Source organism: Scyliorhinus torazame, unplaced genomic scaffold, assembly GCF_047496885.1.
Source record: "Scyliorhinus torazame isolate Kashiwa2021f unplaced genomic scaffold, sScyTor2.1 scaffold_359, whole genome shotgun sequence".
NCBI classification, from domain to species: Eukaryota; Metazoa; Chordata; class Chondrichthyes; order Carcharhiniformes; family Scyliorhinidae; genus Scyliorhinus; species Scyliorhinus torazame.
The window spans coordinates 27,626-43,793 of NW_027308086.1; positions in this window are offsets into that span (position 1 = coordinate 27,626).

Sequence of the window (16,168 nt, forward strand, 5' to 3'; positions counted from 1 at the left end):
AGGATATGGGGTAGACCACTTAGGACAGAAATTAGGAGAAATTTCTTCACCCAGAGAGTGGTCAGCCTGGGGAATTCACTACCACAGAAAGAGTTGAGGACAAAACATTGTCTGCTTTCAAGAAGCAGTTAGACACAGCTCTTCGGACAAAAGGGATCAAAGGATGTGGAGGGAAAGCGGGGAACAGGTTACTCAGTTGGATGATCAGCCATGATCATAATGAATGATGGCGCAAGCTCGAAGGGCCGAATGGCCTCCTCCTGCTTCTATTTTCTATGTTTCTATGTGAGGCTGAAGTTTGTCTTGAGGGAATCAAACATTTTGGTGCCTTTTCCAATTGTACAATTAAATTGTGATTCACACTGAAAGGTTCACTTTCACTCAGTAATGATAACGTTTCATTTTTCTCAGCATAGACATTTTAGATTAAATACCAATTGTTCACTTCTCTTGTAGCTGGTGTGTGGAGATCATGTTCACTGCAGACCTGTCAGCAGAGAAACCGCACTGTGCTTCTGGATACATTCAATCTGCAAGTAGATGAATCTTTTAGACATGACCCTAGTGAAGGACCTCCCAGTGATGCTAACGAGTGAGATGTCCCTGTAGTTGTTGGAATCTCCTCTGTCACTGCTGATTTTATATATTGTGATGATTTTGCATCACACGTATGGAATGGTTCCTGTCACCCATCAGAGACGTCGGAGGTCATGAAGGTGTGACAGCCAAAGGGACTTTCTGTGTATAAGCAGATCAGCTGGAATCCCATCCTTGCCGGGTGCCTTTCTGCTTGCTCAGCGATCAATGGCCTTTTCCAGCTCAACTGGTGAGGGTTCCTTGTCCAACTCAACCATGGAAGCTGCAATAGAGGCAATCAGAGTCTGGGAGATGTCCAGCTCACAGTCGTGATCAACCCAGTAGGACATCTGTTTACTTCTGTTGGTGAGAACTTCACCAGCTGCCAATTTCAGTCGCACAAGTTTGGTGATGGTCGGACAAAGATCCCCCTTCACCCCATCAGACATAGATTTCCATTGTCACAGGCAGCTTGGAATTATTGACAGAGGCTGGTCCAATGTTTATTTGCACAGGATCTCCCTGATATTACACAACTGTCTTGGCTACTTTCAAGTAATGCAGTGTTCTAGCTGTTGGGTTTATGTTGCACATCAGTTCGACTTTGCTTTTTGCTTCAATGACAGATGTCATCTCGGCTGAGTGAGTCTGAACCAGTCTTTGTTGTGGGTTCCACCTTTACCAAATGTTGCTGCTGCTGTGTCAGAAATGATTCAACTCAGCGACTTCCAAACTTCATCAGTATCAATGTTGATGTTAAGGTTTTTATGTACGTTTTTACAGTACCTGTATAATATTTCACTGTTTGTTTTGCTTCCTTCACAATTTTAATATCATAATGGACATAACACTGAAGGAGTCAGTAATAATTGTCAGCAAGGATTAATCTGCACATGACAATCAGTGGAACCTTTTAGACACTGATTTGCATCAAAGATCACGTTAGGATTGAAGTACAAGTTCATAATTTTACTGTAAATGTGTTCCTGTTGAGAGTTCTTGAATTGAGGAGAAAGATCACAGGGGGGATTTTAAAAAGGGACATTGCAGCCCCAAAAATCAGTGACATTTTCAGAATATTAAACTGCAGCCAGTTATAGGGATTGTTAACATCAGCAGAATCAAACCAGATATTGTCAGACTATCAATCCTGGATGCGATTAGCAGCAGCAAAACAGCAGATTCCAATCCCTGCAGTCATTTGTGAACTCGCTGGTGTCTCAGCAGGTGTTGTGACTGAGTGAATCCCGCTCCACACAAGGAGCAGGAGAACCGTCTCCCTCCGGTGTGATCCCACTGATGTGTCAGCAGTTGGGATGCCCAAGGAAATCCCTTCCCACACACGGAGCAGGTGAACGGCTTCTCCCCAGTGTGAGTGCCTTGGTGCTCACTGAGGTCAGTTGACTGGTTGAAAGTCTCTCCACAGGTGATGCACCTGAATGGTTCCTCGTTTGTGTGCATTTGGTGGTGTGTCTGGAGGGTGAATACCTGAGTGAATCCCTTCCCACACACAAAGCAAATGAATGGTTTCTGACCCGTGTGAATTCGCTGGTGTTCAGTGAGGATGGGTAAAGACTTGAATTTCTCTTCACAGGTTGTGCAGCTGAATGGTTTCTTCTCAGCGTGAACTCGCTGGTGTAAGCGAAGGGCAGATGACTGAGTGAATCTCCTCTCACACACAGAACAGTTGAACGGCCTATCCCCAGTGTGAACGCGTCGATGGATTTCCAGCCGGGGTGAAGAATTGAATCCTTCACCACAGTCCTCACATTTCCATGGTTTCTCCATGGTGCCAGTTTCCTCATATCCCTCCAGTTTGGACAGTCAGTTGAAGCTTTGTCCACACACACAGAACACCTGTACGGTTTCTCCTTGCTGCGAATCGTGTGATTTTTTTACAGGCTGTTTCAGTGGTTGAAGCTCTTTGTACAGTCAATGTACTGGAACACTCTCATTCCATTGTGTGTCCTGATGCTTTTCCAGTCACAATGATGTCTGGAATGGTGTCACACAGGCAGAACACGCAAACCTTTCTCCTTGCAAATTCAATGACTAATGATATTCTGGCCATGGCGACTCAGTGACTCTGTCAGATCATGCTGTGATGTTCAGTTTGAGCTTCCTGTCTGTAAATCCACCCATTCAGCCCTGGAAAAGAAGTTTACAAAACGTTGTATAGAGAGAAATCCTGAAAATACAATTCTATTTTCTATACAACATATTTTCCTCATTTGTACCTGCAAAACAGTAAACCCATACACTCTCTTGCACCCCACGCTGAATGCAAATCCCAGGGTGACTAATAGTCCCATATTTTACAGAAATGTATTTGAGTTCACTGCCCCAGTCTGCATGCTGCCTGGATGCTGGCTGTACTATAAACTGGACCTTTGTCACTGCACAGAACCATGTTCCTTACCGCTTCTATGTTCCAACAGCTCTGGCAGACGCCACCCTTAATTTTTACCATGAGAGTTGGTCAGCCCGTCAAACCCAGCACAGCACCTTCACAATTATTTTCCTTACAATTTACCTCCTGCCTCCACTCTGGCTGTGTTCAATTCTCAAGCCTCTCTTTGCAAAGTGAGAATAAAATCAATTAATCAATCATTTTCTGTCCTGGTCACTGGGACCCTGATGCCCGCTCACTTGGGCACACAAGTAAACAAGCCCCGGGAGCTGCAAACTCGGGACCTGCAGGTTCCTATTGGGGGTTTGGGGCCTCCAGCGGGTGTTTGTGAATCCTCGCCGCCCACCTCCCAGCGTTTCCTTCCTTTCCAGAGATCAGAATCCTCATTGATTTGAGTGCAAAGTGTCAGCTCTTATTTACTGTCCCCCTCCTCTGGTGTGAACCATCCTCCAGTCGCTGAAGTAGGAGGGTTAACCTGGGCCTGTTCCCGGCAGCTGCAAACCAGGGAGCTGACAATGATTCTGAAGGGTTTGCGGATTCTCCCACCCACCGCCTGACGCTGACTCCGCTTCTCCGGGACAAAGGACTCTCATCCGCAAGGCCAACACTGGAATTGCGCATGCTCCAAATTTCGTTCCTGAGCCTGCGCACTGGTGTCCAACTATAGCAGCCGCATTGCGCATGCTCTGCATCACAATGCCAGGTTGATTGACAGCAGGTCCAGACCAATACGAAGAGGGGACGGACCTGGATGCCTGAACGGGAGCGGCTGATCCACCAACCAGTCAGAGTGAATGAGGGGCGGGCCTGAGCCCGGAACTTCCTCATTGGTTGAAACTCTGCAGTATTTTGAAAGCTAATTTGTCTCAAACTCCAGGAGGAAACTGCACCTTTCTGTGTGTGGCTTTAAACAGATGAAACCCTGTGGGTGTGGAGCAAATATTTCAACGTTTGTTCCTCAAATGTAGAAAGTTGAAACTATGTCCACACAATTCCGGGGCTGACTTCAAAATAGAACTGGGCAGACAGGGAATGTCTACAGTAACAGAATATGCTGGACAATCTCAGCAGGTCCGACAGCATCTGTGGAGAGAAAAGGGAACAAATGTTTTGTGCCTGGATGACTCTTTGTCAAAGCCATCCATACTCGAAACATTAGCTCCCTTTCTCTCCCCAGATGCTGTCAGACCTGCTGAAATACTTGAATTTTTACTGCTTTTGTTTCAGATTCCAGCATCTGCAGTAATTTGCTTTTATCTGAAAGTCGACAGTATCTTGTTTTTGGGTCACTGTGCATCATTTATCCCCCACTTACCATTACCTGTTTAAATGGGAAGAAGGATCTTTTAAAGAATGAGACACAGTAATTTGACACCCTGTTCAAAATGAAACTAAACTCATTGTCTGTCTTTACCAAGGATATAGATGTTACCCAGGCCATGGAGGCAGACTAGGAAACTTTGTCGCTAGAGCGGCACAGTAGCACAGTGATTAGCACTTTTACTCCATAGTGCCAGGGTCCCGGGTTCGATTCCCGGCTTGGGTCACTGCCTGTGCAGAGTCTGCATGTTCTCCCTGTGTCTCCGTGGGGTTCCTCCACGTGTTCTGGTTTCCTCCCACAAGTCCCGAAAGATATGCTTGCTAGGTTAATTGGACATTCTGAATACTCCCTCAGTGTACCTGAACAGGTGAGGAAATGTTAAAGTGAGAATGTAAATTACAGGGGAGCTGGCAATAATTTCCCAGTCTTTGCTGGAGGTGCCAGAGGACTGGAGAATTACAAATCTTATGCATTTGTTCAAAAAGGATAGCAATTACAGATCAGTTAGTTTAACATCATTGGTGGGCAAGCTTCCAGAATCAATTATTCCAGATAGAATTAAAAACCATGGAAAATTATGGACTGATTTGCAAAACCAGTATCAATCCACCTACCCTACACATCTTTGGGTTCTGGGGGTGAGACCCACACAGACAAGGGGAGAATGTGCAAACTCCGCACGGACAGTGACCCAGGGCCAGGATCGAACCCGGGTCCTTGGTGCCATCAGGCAACAGTGCTAACCACTGCGCCACCATGCCGCCCAACTGACATATTTCTAAATATCAACAACACAAAGGGATATGGGGATAGTGTGGGGGAAAAGGCATTGAAGTGGATGATCGGCCATGATCGTATTGAATGATGGTGCAGGCTCGATGGGCAGAATGGCCAACTCCTGCCCCTATGTTCCAATGTTACAAAGAGAGGTAGGAAATTAAATTGTGAACAGGACATAAGGAGGTTACAAAAATATATGTTAAATGAGTGGGATAAAATTTCCCAAATGGAGTACAATGTAGGAAAAGTTGTTATTTTAAGATGACTCCAATTTCTAGATTCTCCCACAAGAGGAAACATCCTTTCCACATCCACCCTGTCAAGGCCCCTTGGGATCTTATACGGTTCAATCAAGTCACCAAAACTCCATTGGACACAAGACCAGCCGTCCAATCATTCCTCATTAGACCAGCCTCCAATTCCAGGTATGAGTCCAGTAAACCTTCTCTGAACTGCTTACAACACATTTACATCATTCCTTAAATGAGGGCAATACTGTACACAGTGCTCCAGATGTGGTCTCACCAATGTCCTGTATAACTGAAGCATACTCTCCCTAGATTATCCAAAACCGAGATAGGCTGATTACAGAATGCATCCCTATGGAATTTTTAACATCTGTACTCTGCTCCAAGTCTGAAATATTGTGTAAAGTAGTATTGTGTAAAGTATGGGAGCCCTATCTTAAATTCATAGGCTCCAATTCAGCTGACTTGCTCCTCCTGGGTTTTCCATGACCAAATTCAATTCACCTTATTCATTTTAAGCCAACTATGTTGTTAGTCTGTTTCACAATATTTTGGGGTGTGCGAGCTGCATGGTTATCCTCCTGTTTTTATAGAATCTAATCTTTTTTCCATTCTAACCGTGTTAACACGATTACTGGTTGTTCAATTGATCCGGCATTTCACCTAGAGGCTCTGGTCCGTCAAATATCCTGTTCCGAATGAATTCTGCAATGCGTTGCTTGTATTTATGCGGCAATACCTCTTGTTCTGCTCTGTGCCCATTTTCCACCAATTTTTCTGTTACTCTGTTGTGTTCATTGTCATACAACGGTAAAACAAAATGTGAAAAATGAATTTTTAAAAATCTGTCAAACTCATCTGTGAAAATATTCAATGGCCCCAGACTCCACTGGTCCCTGTGGAAGAGAAACCCACAGACTAAAAACCCTCTGACGGAAGAGATGACTGGAAATATATAACGTAGCTACAGTACAATATTACGCTACTAGAAATAATAATAAATGTACTTTATTACAGAACCATCAATAATATATCTAATCTGTAACATATAACAACACTGGACATTTCTCTGTCTGGTATTAATTTACTGTCCCCTTAAATGTCAGCCATTTCCTGAGGAAACCAGCCCTTTAATTGTGAACATTGGGAAAGAGACCATCCTTTTAGCCAGACAAATAAATGTGTCAAGCTGAGGAAGCAAAGGATGTCAATGTCTTTAAGAGAGAGAGAGAGACCTGGGCCTAGCTTTGCAGAGTCTGCACCCTCCCTGGATTCACTTCCTTTCCCTTCAGTTGCTGCAAGTGACCAATTGAAGGTGAGAATGAGAAAAGAAATGGAAAGGGGGAGAAAAGTGTTTTACTCACAGGAGACAGGAGGAGGTTTTCCCTCCAATTTTCGCTTTGTGACGTCTAAATGAAGCCCTGAATAAATCAGCCAATAGAAATCATCATCTCCGCCATGACATCTCTGGGTTCCAGTTCGCACGCCCTTCACCTCCTCGAGACAAGGTTTCCAGGCAACTGGCTGACGGCTCCGGCCAGAGCGAGAAGCCGCTCGGTGATCGCCCCCTTCCCCCGGCCCGTGACTGCGCATGTCCGAGAGGGAAAGTTGCGCATGTGCAAAGGAGAGCCCGCCTCCTGACCTTCCTGCTGAGATGTCGACCAATGGGAAGAGTGGGAGGGCCTAGTTTGCAGCATGGTTGGCGGGGGGGTGATCCTGGTAACCGGGAGCTTATCTACCAGAGGACTTAAGTGGCCGTTGAAGTCACCAACCACAAAAGAATTAGTCGAAGCTAACTCTGCAAAATCCAGAAACACCTTCGTAATGAACTCCAGGGAGTAACTCGGGGATCTATAAACATTCACTCTCGAAACAGCATCTCCATGCACCAAACCTCTAATGATCACATATCTACCTCCTTTGTCCTTGATATACGTTTAAACCTTAAAAGGGATATTTGATCAATAAGGATTGTCACACGCCTGCTACTTGATGAAAAGGAGGAGGAAAAAAATCTTCCCCACCCAATCCCGTCTCAATTTAATGTGTTCCTCATCATCCAGATGAGTTTCCTGGAATAAAGCTCTGTCAATTTTCTCCTGAAGAAAGGAGATGATCTTTTTCCTTCTGATAGGGTGATGGATGCCCCGTACATTCCCTGAGAAAATTTGAAGATTAACTGCCGCCATTAGTTAGGCGACAGAGAGAACAGAAGCAGTCTCCCCAAACTGCTCCTTTCACAGATAAAAGCCCTGTCTGTACCAGAGTAGGATAAAGTCAACAACACATAAACCCTCCCATAATAACAAAAATACAAAAGAATCACCACCACAATAGATCCAAGGGGACATTCCTCAATAAGACTGAGGACCCGGAGGATTAACCCCACTGCCAGACTGTCGTTACCCTCAGGATACCTTCCCCAAAATGAGGAGAAGAAAAGAAGGGCCAACAAGGGAATGGGGATTGAATATCCCTCCCACATTTTAGACCCACCCGTGAAGACCTGCATCCACCACAACGCACCCTTCGGCAATGGCACCACTCAATTCTGCCATGATTAATGCTCGGATAATAGAAGAAAGACGGCAGATAATAAGCATATGGCACATCTACCATAACTGAGATAAGATAACACGAGAACCTGTAACACTCAAGGAGGAGAAGACATTCAATCGGCGCTCACAGAATAACAACTCCCTTCAACAGGATAAAAGATAATAAATTCAGACAACACCATGATAGGGAAAGAGTCCAGATTAGAGCCTGAGTTAGTCTGAGCTGCAAACCATCCCTCCAAATCCTTGACCTTCATGGATTTAACGAAGGCCAAGGCACTAGATGGATTCTCGAAAGACTTGACGGAGTTGTAGATACAATTTTCAGAGTCTCAGGATAAAGCGACATAATTCACTCCCACAGCCTAGAGTTCCCTTCAAACTTCATCGAAGCCTCGATGCTCCGTTTGCGTTGCTGTTGAAAAATCCTCGAATAAGGAAATCCTCACTCCCTCATGGAGCCAAGTCCCATCTCATCTGACCCATCTCCAGGACCTTCTGGTGATCCTCAATAAGACTGAGGATCCGGAGGATTAACCCCACGGCCAGACTGTCATTACCCTCAGGACACCTTCTCCAAAATGAGAAGAAAAGAAGGGCCAACAAGGGAATGGGGGTCGAAAGTCCCTCCCACATGGAAGTGAATGATTACAGGCCTGGGGTGAAAACTATCCTTCGGCCTCAAAGACAGGATCCGATGCCTTTTCTAATTTGAAACACCCAGGCTTCACATCCAGCTTGAGAAAACATGGCAGCCGGTCCTCGAAGAACCTAACCGGAGCCTCACCCTCCACACCTTCTGGCAGGCCGACAATTCGGATGTTCTTTCCCTGACCCTCGGTTCTCCAAGTTCTCCAGGAGTCCACCACATCACTCAGCTGGTTTTCCAAGGATTTAATTCTTGCCTCCCCCGAGGAGGCATCATGCTCAACATTCAGGATTCTCTCTTCAGGATCGTCGATCCTTTCCTTGGTGTTTTACAGCTCGGCCTCCTGAGCTCACAGATGTTGAGTCAGCACACTCAGCCTCTGGTCAATAACACGGAAAATATCGCTGACATAGATCGCCCAATGATCCCACAGAATAAATGGGCAGGCTTGATGGGCCGAATGGCCGACTGCAGCTCCTATTTGTTATGATCTCTGTGACCAGGACAGGAAGTGGATCTGTCAATCAGCCTGAATCAGCACCTTCAGGAGAATTGGGAGGGTGAATATTAGATACAGCAGAGTGAGAATGGAGGGAGAGTGTGTGGGATGGAGATTTACAGCTTTTGGGGAATAAGAGAGGAAAGAATGTTCTCTAGGAACTAGAATTGTCTGTTCTGAATTCTATCCTGTACTGACAGTGATGAATTTTGTAAACTGTTTTTACAGGATATTAGAAGAGGAGGAATTACAGACAGAAATCTCAAACATCACGTCTCAATCTGGCTGAGTCTCTCAATTCCTTGGAACTGGATATCACCGGACTATGAATCTAGAAGGAGAAATGTTTGTCTGTTCTGTTGGCTTCAAAAGATTTTAAACATCAGTGTGACTGGAAAAGCACCGAGATATACACACCCGAGTGAGAGTGTTCCAGAGCACTGACTGTGGAAAGAGCTTTAACCAATTACACAGCCTGAAAAAATATTACACCATTCACAGCAGGGAGAGGCCGTACACGTGTTCTTTGTGTAGACGAGGCTTCAACTTATTGCCAAACCTGGAGAGACACGAGGAGACCTAAAACATGAATAAACCGTGGGAATGCGGGGATTGTGGGAAGGGATTCAGGGCTCCATCTCAGCTGGAAGCTCATCGATGCATTCACACTGGGGAGAGGCCATTCACTTACTCTGAGTTTGAGAACGGATTCACTACTTTAAAGAGCCTGCAGAAACATCAGCAACTTCACACTGGGGAGAGGCCATTCACCTGCTCTCAGTGTGAGAAGGGATTCACTACTTCATCAAACCTGCAGATACATCAGCGAGTTCACACTGGGGAAAAGCCGTTCACGTGCTCTCCGTGTGAGAAGGGATTCACTACTTCATCGAACCTGTGGAAACATCAGCGGGTTCACACTGGGGAGAGGGCGTTCACCTGCTCTCAGTGTGAGAAAGGATTCACTACTTCATCGAATCTGCAGATACACCAGCGAGTTCACACTGGGGAGAGGCCGTTCACCTGTTCTAAGTGTGGGAAGGGATTCTCTCAGTTATCCAACCTGCAGAGGCACCAGCGAGTTAACAGGGGAGACGGCGTTAACCTGCTCTTAGTGAGAGAAGGGATTCAGATAGCCATACACCCTGCAGGAACACTAGCGAGTTCACACCTGGAAGAAGCCATTCACCTGCTCTGAGCAGGGGATACATTCAATGATCCGTTCCAACTACGGAGACACGAGCGAGTTAATTCTGGGGAGAGACCATTCATCTGCTCTCAATGTGGGGAGGGGGTTTGTGAATCATCACACCCGTTGTGACTCCAACATGTTCACAATAAATTACAGATGTTGGCTCCGTTGTTATTGTTTCTGCTCTCACTTCCATCCAGGACTGCATTTTGTTCATTCTGATATCTGGTGAATGGTGATGATTTGAGGGTTTCTTTCTGCTGGACTGGCCAGTCTAACACCTCTGCCTCCGGTGGGCTGACCATTTTTGAGGCTAGTTGCAATTACCTGGTTCCAAGTTTGACGCGGAGCACAGAACGAAAAGGTGTTTGCACTTTGGAAGATATTTAGTTCCCAAAGCAGCCATGAAGATGGGCTATGGTGGTTACATGGTTCTTTTGCCTAATTTATCTGGATGTTTCTTGCAGAAGGAAACTGTCATGGTATGAGGGGCAAGTTGTCTGTGGTAGATGGGGAAATTACAATAAACATATCACTGAAAGTGGCAACGCAGGTGGATAAGGAGCTAAGAATGCAGACGGCATGCTTGTCTTCATTGGTCTGGGCATTGAGTATAAAAATTGGCAAGTCATGCTGCAGCTGCACAGAACCTTAGTTAGGCCACACGTAGAATATTGGTTACACTTCTGGTCACCACATTAGCAAAGGATATGTCACCCAAGTCACATCCAAGGCTGGAATCGAACCTGGGTCTCTGGTATTGTGAGCAGCCGTACCACTGTGCTGCCGAACTGTATTGCTTGATTAGAGATGGGTGTATGGGAAAAACTTTATTTAGGAGCGAGTTGTCAGGAATTCTAACTTCCTGCCTATAAGGTTGATGGAAGCTGCAATGATTATTGATTTCAAAATGAAATAGCTTGGGCCCATTTAGGAACTAAACCTGCAGGGGAACATGGATAGAGAGATATAATTGCACTGACTAGTTTGCTCAACAGATTCGGTACGGTTTCAAATTAATGAATGGACTCCTTCTGTGCTATCATCACTCAATGACTGGAAAAATGAAACATAGATACACACCTATATCACAAAACTAGGAATAATAACAAATATATTTTATTACTGAACCATCAATAATATATCTAATCTGTACCATATAACAACAGTAGACATATCTCTTTCTGATAATTTACTGCTCCCTCAATTGTCAGCCATATCCTGGGGAAACCAGCGCTTTAATTGTGAACATTAGGAAAGAGACCATCCTTTCAGTCAGACAAATAAATGTGTCAGGCTGAGGGAGCAAAGGCTGTCAATGTCTTTAAGAGAGAGAGAGAGAGACCTGGGCCAACCTTCCAGTGTCTGCACCCTCCCTGGATTCACTTCCTTTCCCTTCAGTTGCTGCAAGTGACCAATTGAAGGTGAGAATGAGAAAATGGGAAAGGGGCGAAAAGAAAGTGTTTTAGTCACAGGAGGAAGTTTCAGTCTGTGTGGGGCTAAATCAGTCACACAAAGCCCACACTTTGATTCGCTGGAGGAGAAGAGTCTGTCCGGTGTCACCTCTTTCTATTGGTCAAAACCTGAGGGAACGGTCAGGGGGTAGGCACTCCACTGCACATGCGCTGTTTCTCTTCTCCCTTGAACATGCGCAGTCCTGGGCCGCCTGCCGCACGGCAGATGGAGCGATTTCCCCAGCGCGCGGGATTGTGGGAGCGACGGACGCCATTACTCATCCAGGGCCCAGTCTCCAAACACCTGGGACAGTGTTCAAAAGGGGGGCAGGGCGCGGTGACCCCACCCTGATACAAAGTACATCTGGGTGGTCACTGGATTTGATTGTGACACCCCCTTACGGGAGAGGGGGGGGGGGGCGGGGGCAACACGGTAGCACAAGTTGATAGCACTGTGGCTTCCCATGTTCGATTCCCCACTGGGTCACTGTCTGTGCGGAGTCTGCACCATCTCCCCGTGTCTGCGTGGGTTTCCTCCGGGTGCTCCGGCTTCCTCCCATAGTTCAAAGACGTGCAGGTTAGGTGGATTGGCCATGATAAAGCCACCAAAAAGGTTAGGGGGGGTTATTGGGTTACGGGGATAGGGTGGAAGTGAGGGCTTAATTGGGTCGGTGCAGACTCGATGGGCCGAATGGCCTCCTTCAGCACTGTATGTTCTATATTCTATGTTTACAAAATATTTCGTTAACTTCAGGTGTAAAGATTTAGACACCTGGGTGACATATTGGGAGCAAGGTATGTTTGCTGATAGGTGATGTGAAAATAGTCAAACTGTTCATCAATTTGAAAGTTGAAACAAAATATGGGTCTTGGATGGTAACCGGAGGTGTTTGAACCCGGGAAATGCACTGGGGATGATTAATCAGTGTTTTCATCATTGATTCTCAGTATCATTATGTAATGAATTGTCATCAGCGAAAGAATCGTGTTTTTGAATAATAACTAATCAAACAAAAACTTCTGAGGCTGAGAATGCTGATGGCGACCGTTGTGGGACAACCCAGTCCCCACCAGGAGATACTCAGGATCAGCTTTATTCCGATGTATGAAGGAAGAGACCAATTTTATATAATCTAAGACTGACTCACCATTCACATTAAAGTCACCTCTTTTACACAGATAGTCACCTACACATTCTGTGAACCTGTTACTTACAATCATGTGTGAATCATGTCTCAAATTTCATTATTGTTTCTTATAAATAAATGCACCAGACGTTGTTCATGAAATGAAAATCGCTTATTGTCACAAGTAGACTTCAAATGAAGTTTGAGTGCTGAATTTGGTGCATTTGAGTGCTATAGTGAGAGTTTGGTGACAGAGGGAGTATAAGGCTTCATTTTTATCTAAAGTCTAGTCTTTCTTTTATTTAGTTAATTAACTTAAAAGTTGCTGTTTGGTTTAGAAGAAGGTGAATTTTCAATCAGCTTTAAACAAGCTTCTACTTGTAGGCACTTGCAGCTGGAGCTTGTTAATTAGTTAATTGGATTAGGCCAGTTTTCAGAGGCTCGATTCGCAGTATAAAAGTGATCCCCTACAGTGCAGACTTTGTTTGCACTGAATGCTGAATTTGGTGCATTTGAGTGCTAGAGTGAGAGTTTGGTGACTGAGGGAGTGCTGAATTTGGTGCATTTGAGTGCTATAGTGAGAGTTTGGTGACTGAGGGTGTGCTGAATTTGGTGCATTTGAGTGCTATAGTGAGAGTTTGGTGACTGAGGGAGTGCTGAATTTGGTGCATTTGAGTGCTATAGTGAGAGTTTGGTGACTGAGGAAGTGCTGAATTTGGTGCATTTGAATGCTATAGTGAGAGTTTGGTGACTGAGAGAGTTAGGTGAGGAGGGAGTAAGGTGCTCCTTTCATTTTGTTTCCTACATTTCCGCAAAGAGTGAGAAGAGAGCCAGGAGTTTACAGAGAGTGCAGCTGACTGGGAGCAGAGTCGGAGGGCGGAGGTCCAGTTGGTCCACAGGGCAGCTATATTCTGTAAGGTAAGAGGGGATGGAGGCTAGGCCAGTTGCATGCTCCTCCTGTAGGATGTGGGTGGTGAGGGATACAACTGGTGTCCCCGGTGACTATACCTGCGGGAAGTGCACCCAACTTCAGCTCCTCAAAGACCGTGTTAGGGAACTGGAGCTGAAGCTGGATGAACTTCGGATCATCCGGGAGGCAGAGGGGGTGATTGAGAAGAGTTACAGGGAGGTAACCACACCCAAGGTACAGGACAAGAATAGCTGGGTTACAGTCAGGGGGAAAAAAACAAACAGGCAGACAGTGCAGGGATCCCTCGTGGCCGTTCCCCTTCAAAACAAGTATACCGTTTTGGATGCTGTTGGGGGGGATGACCTACCGGGGGAAGGCCCTAGCAGCCAGGTCTCTGGCACTGAGTCTGGCTCTGGGACTCAGAAGGGAAGGGGGGAGAATAGAAAAGCAATAGTTGTAGGAGATTCAATGGTTAGGGGAATAGATAGGAGATTCTGTGGTCGCGATCGAGACTCCCGGAAGGTATGTTGCCTCCCGGGTGCCAGGGCCAGGGATGTCTCGGATCGTGTCTTCAGGATCCTTAAGGGGGAGGGTGAGCAGCCAGAAGTCGTGGTGCACATTGGTACCAACGACATAGGTAGGAAAAGGGGTGTGGAGGTAATAAACAAGTTCAGGGAGTTAGGCTGGAAGTTAAAAGCCAGGACAGACAGAGTTGTCATCTCTGGTTTGTTGCCGGTGCCACGTGATAGCGAGGCTAGGAATAGGGAGAGAGTGCAGTTGAACACGTGGCTGCAGGAATGGTGTAGGAGGGAGGGCTTCAGGTATTTGGATAATTGGAGCGCATTCTGGAGAAGGTGGGACCTGTACAAGCAGGACGGGTTGCATCTGAACCAGAGGGGCACCAATATCCTGGGAGGGAGGTTTTCTAGTACTCTTCGGGAGGGTTTAAACTAATTTGGCAGGGGAATGGGAACCGGATTTGTAGTCCAGCAACTAAGGTAGCCGATATTCAGGACGCCAAAGCGTGTAATGAGGCAATGGGGAAGGGAACACTGACAAAGGAGAGTACTTGCAGGCACGGAGATGGGTTGAAGTGTGTATACTTCAACACAAGAAGCATCAGGAATAAGGTGGGTGAACTTAAGGCATGGATCGGTACTTGGGACTACGATGTGGTGGCCATCACGGAAACTTGGATAGAAGAGGGGCAGAAATGGTTGTTGGAGGTTCCTGGTTATAGATGTTTCAATAAGATTAGGGAGGGTGGTAAAAGAGGTGGGGGGGGTGGCATTATTAATTAGAGATAGTGTAACAGCTGCAGAAAGGCAGTTCGAGGAGTATCACCCTATTGAGGTAGTATGGGTTGAAGTCAGAAATAGGAAAGGAGCAGCCACCTTGTTAGGAGTTTTCTATAGGCCCCCCAATAGTAGCAGAGATGTGGAGGAACAGATTGGGAAACAGATTTTGGAAAGGTGCAGAAGTCATAGGGTAGTAGTCATGGGCGACTTTAACTTCCCAAATATTGAGTGGAAACTCTTTAGATCAAATAGTTTGGATGGGGTGGTGTTTATGCAGTGTGTCCAGGAAGCTTTTCTAACACAGTATGTAGATTGTCCGACCAGAGGAGGGGCAATATTGGATTTAGTACTGGGTAATGAACCAGGGCAAGTGATAGATTTGTTAATGGGGGAGCATTTTGGAGATAGTGACCACAATTCTGTGACTTTCACTTTAGTAATGGAGAGGGATAGGTACGTGCAACAGGGCAAGGTTTACAATTGGGGGAAGGGTAAATACGATGTTGTCAGACAAGAATTGAAGTGCATAAGTTGGGAACATAGGCTGGCAGGGAAGGACACAAGTGAAATGTGGAACTTGTTCAAGGAACAGGTGCTACGTGTCCTTGATATGTATGTCCCTGTCAGGCAGGGAAGAGATGGTCGAGTGAGGGAACCATGGTTGACAAGAGAGGTTGAATGTCTTGTTAAGAGGAAAAAGGAGACTTATGTAAGGCTGAGGAAACAAGGTTCAGACAGGGCATTGGACGGATACAAGATAGCCAGGAGGGAACTGAAGAAAGGAATTAGGAGAGCTAAGAGAGGGCATGAACAATCTTTGGCGGGTAGGATCAAGGAAAACCCCAAGGCCTTTTACACATATGTGAGAAATATGAGAATGACTAGAGCGAGGGTAGGTCCGATCAAGGACAGTAGCGGGAGATTATGTATTGAGTCTGAAGAGATAGGAGAGGTCTTAAACGAGTATTTTTCTTCTGTATTTACAAATGAGAGGGGCGATATTGTTGGAGAGGACAGTGTGAAACAGATTGGTAAGCTCGAGGAAATACTTGTTAGGAAGGAAGATGTGTTGGGCATTTTGAAAAACTTGAGGATAGACAAGTCCCCTGGGCCTGACGGGATATATCCAAGGATTCTATGGGAAGC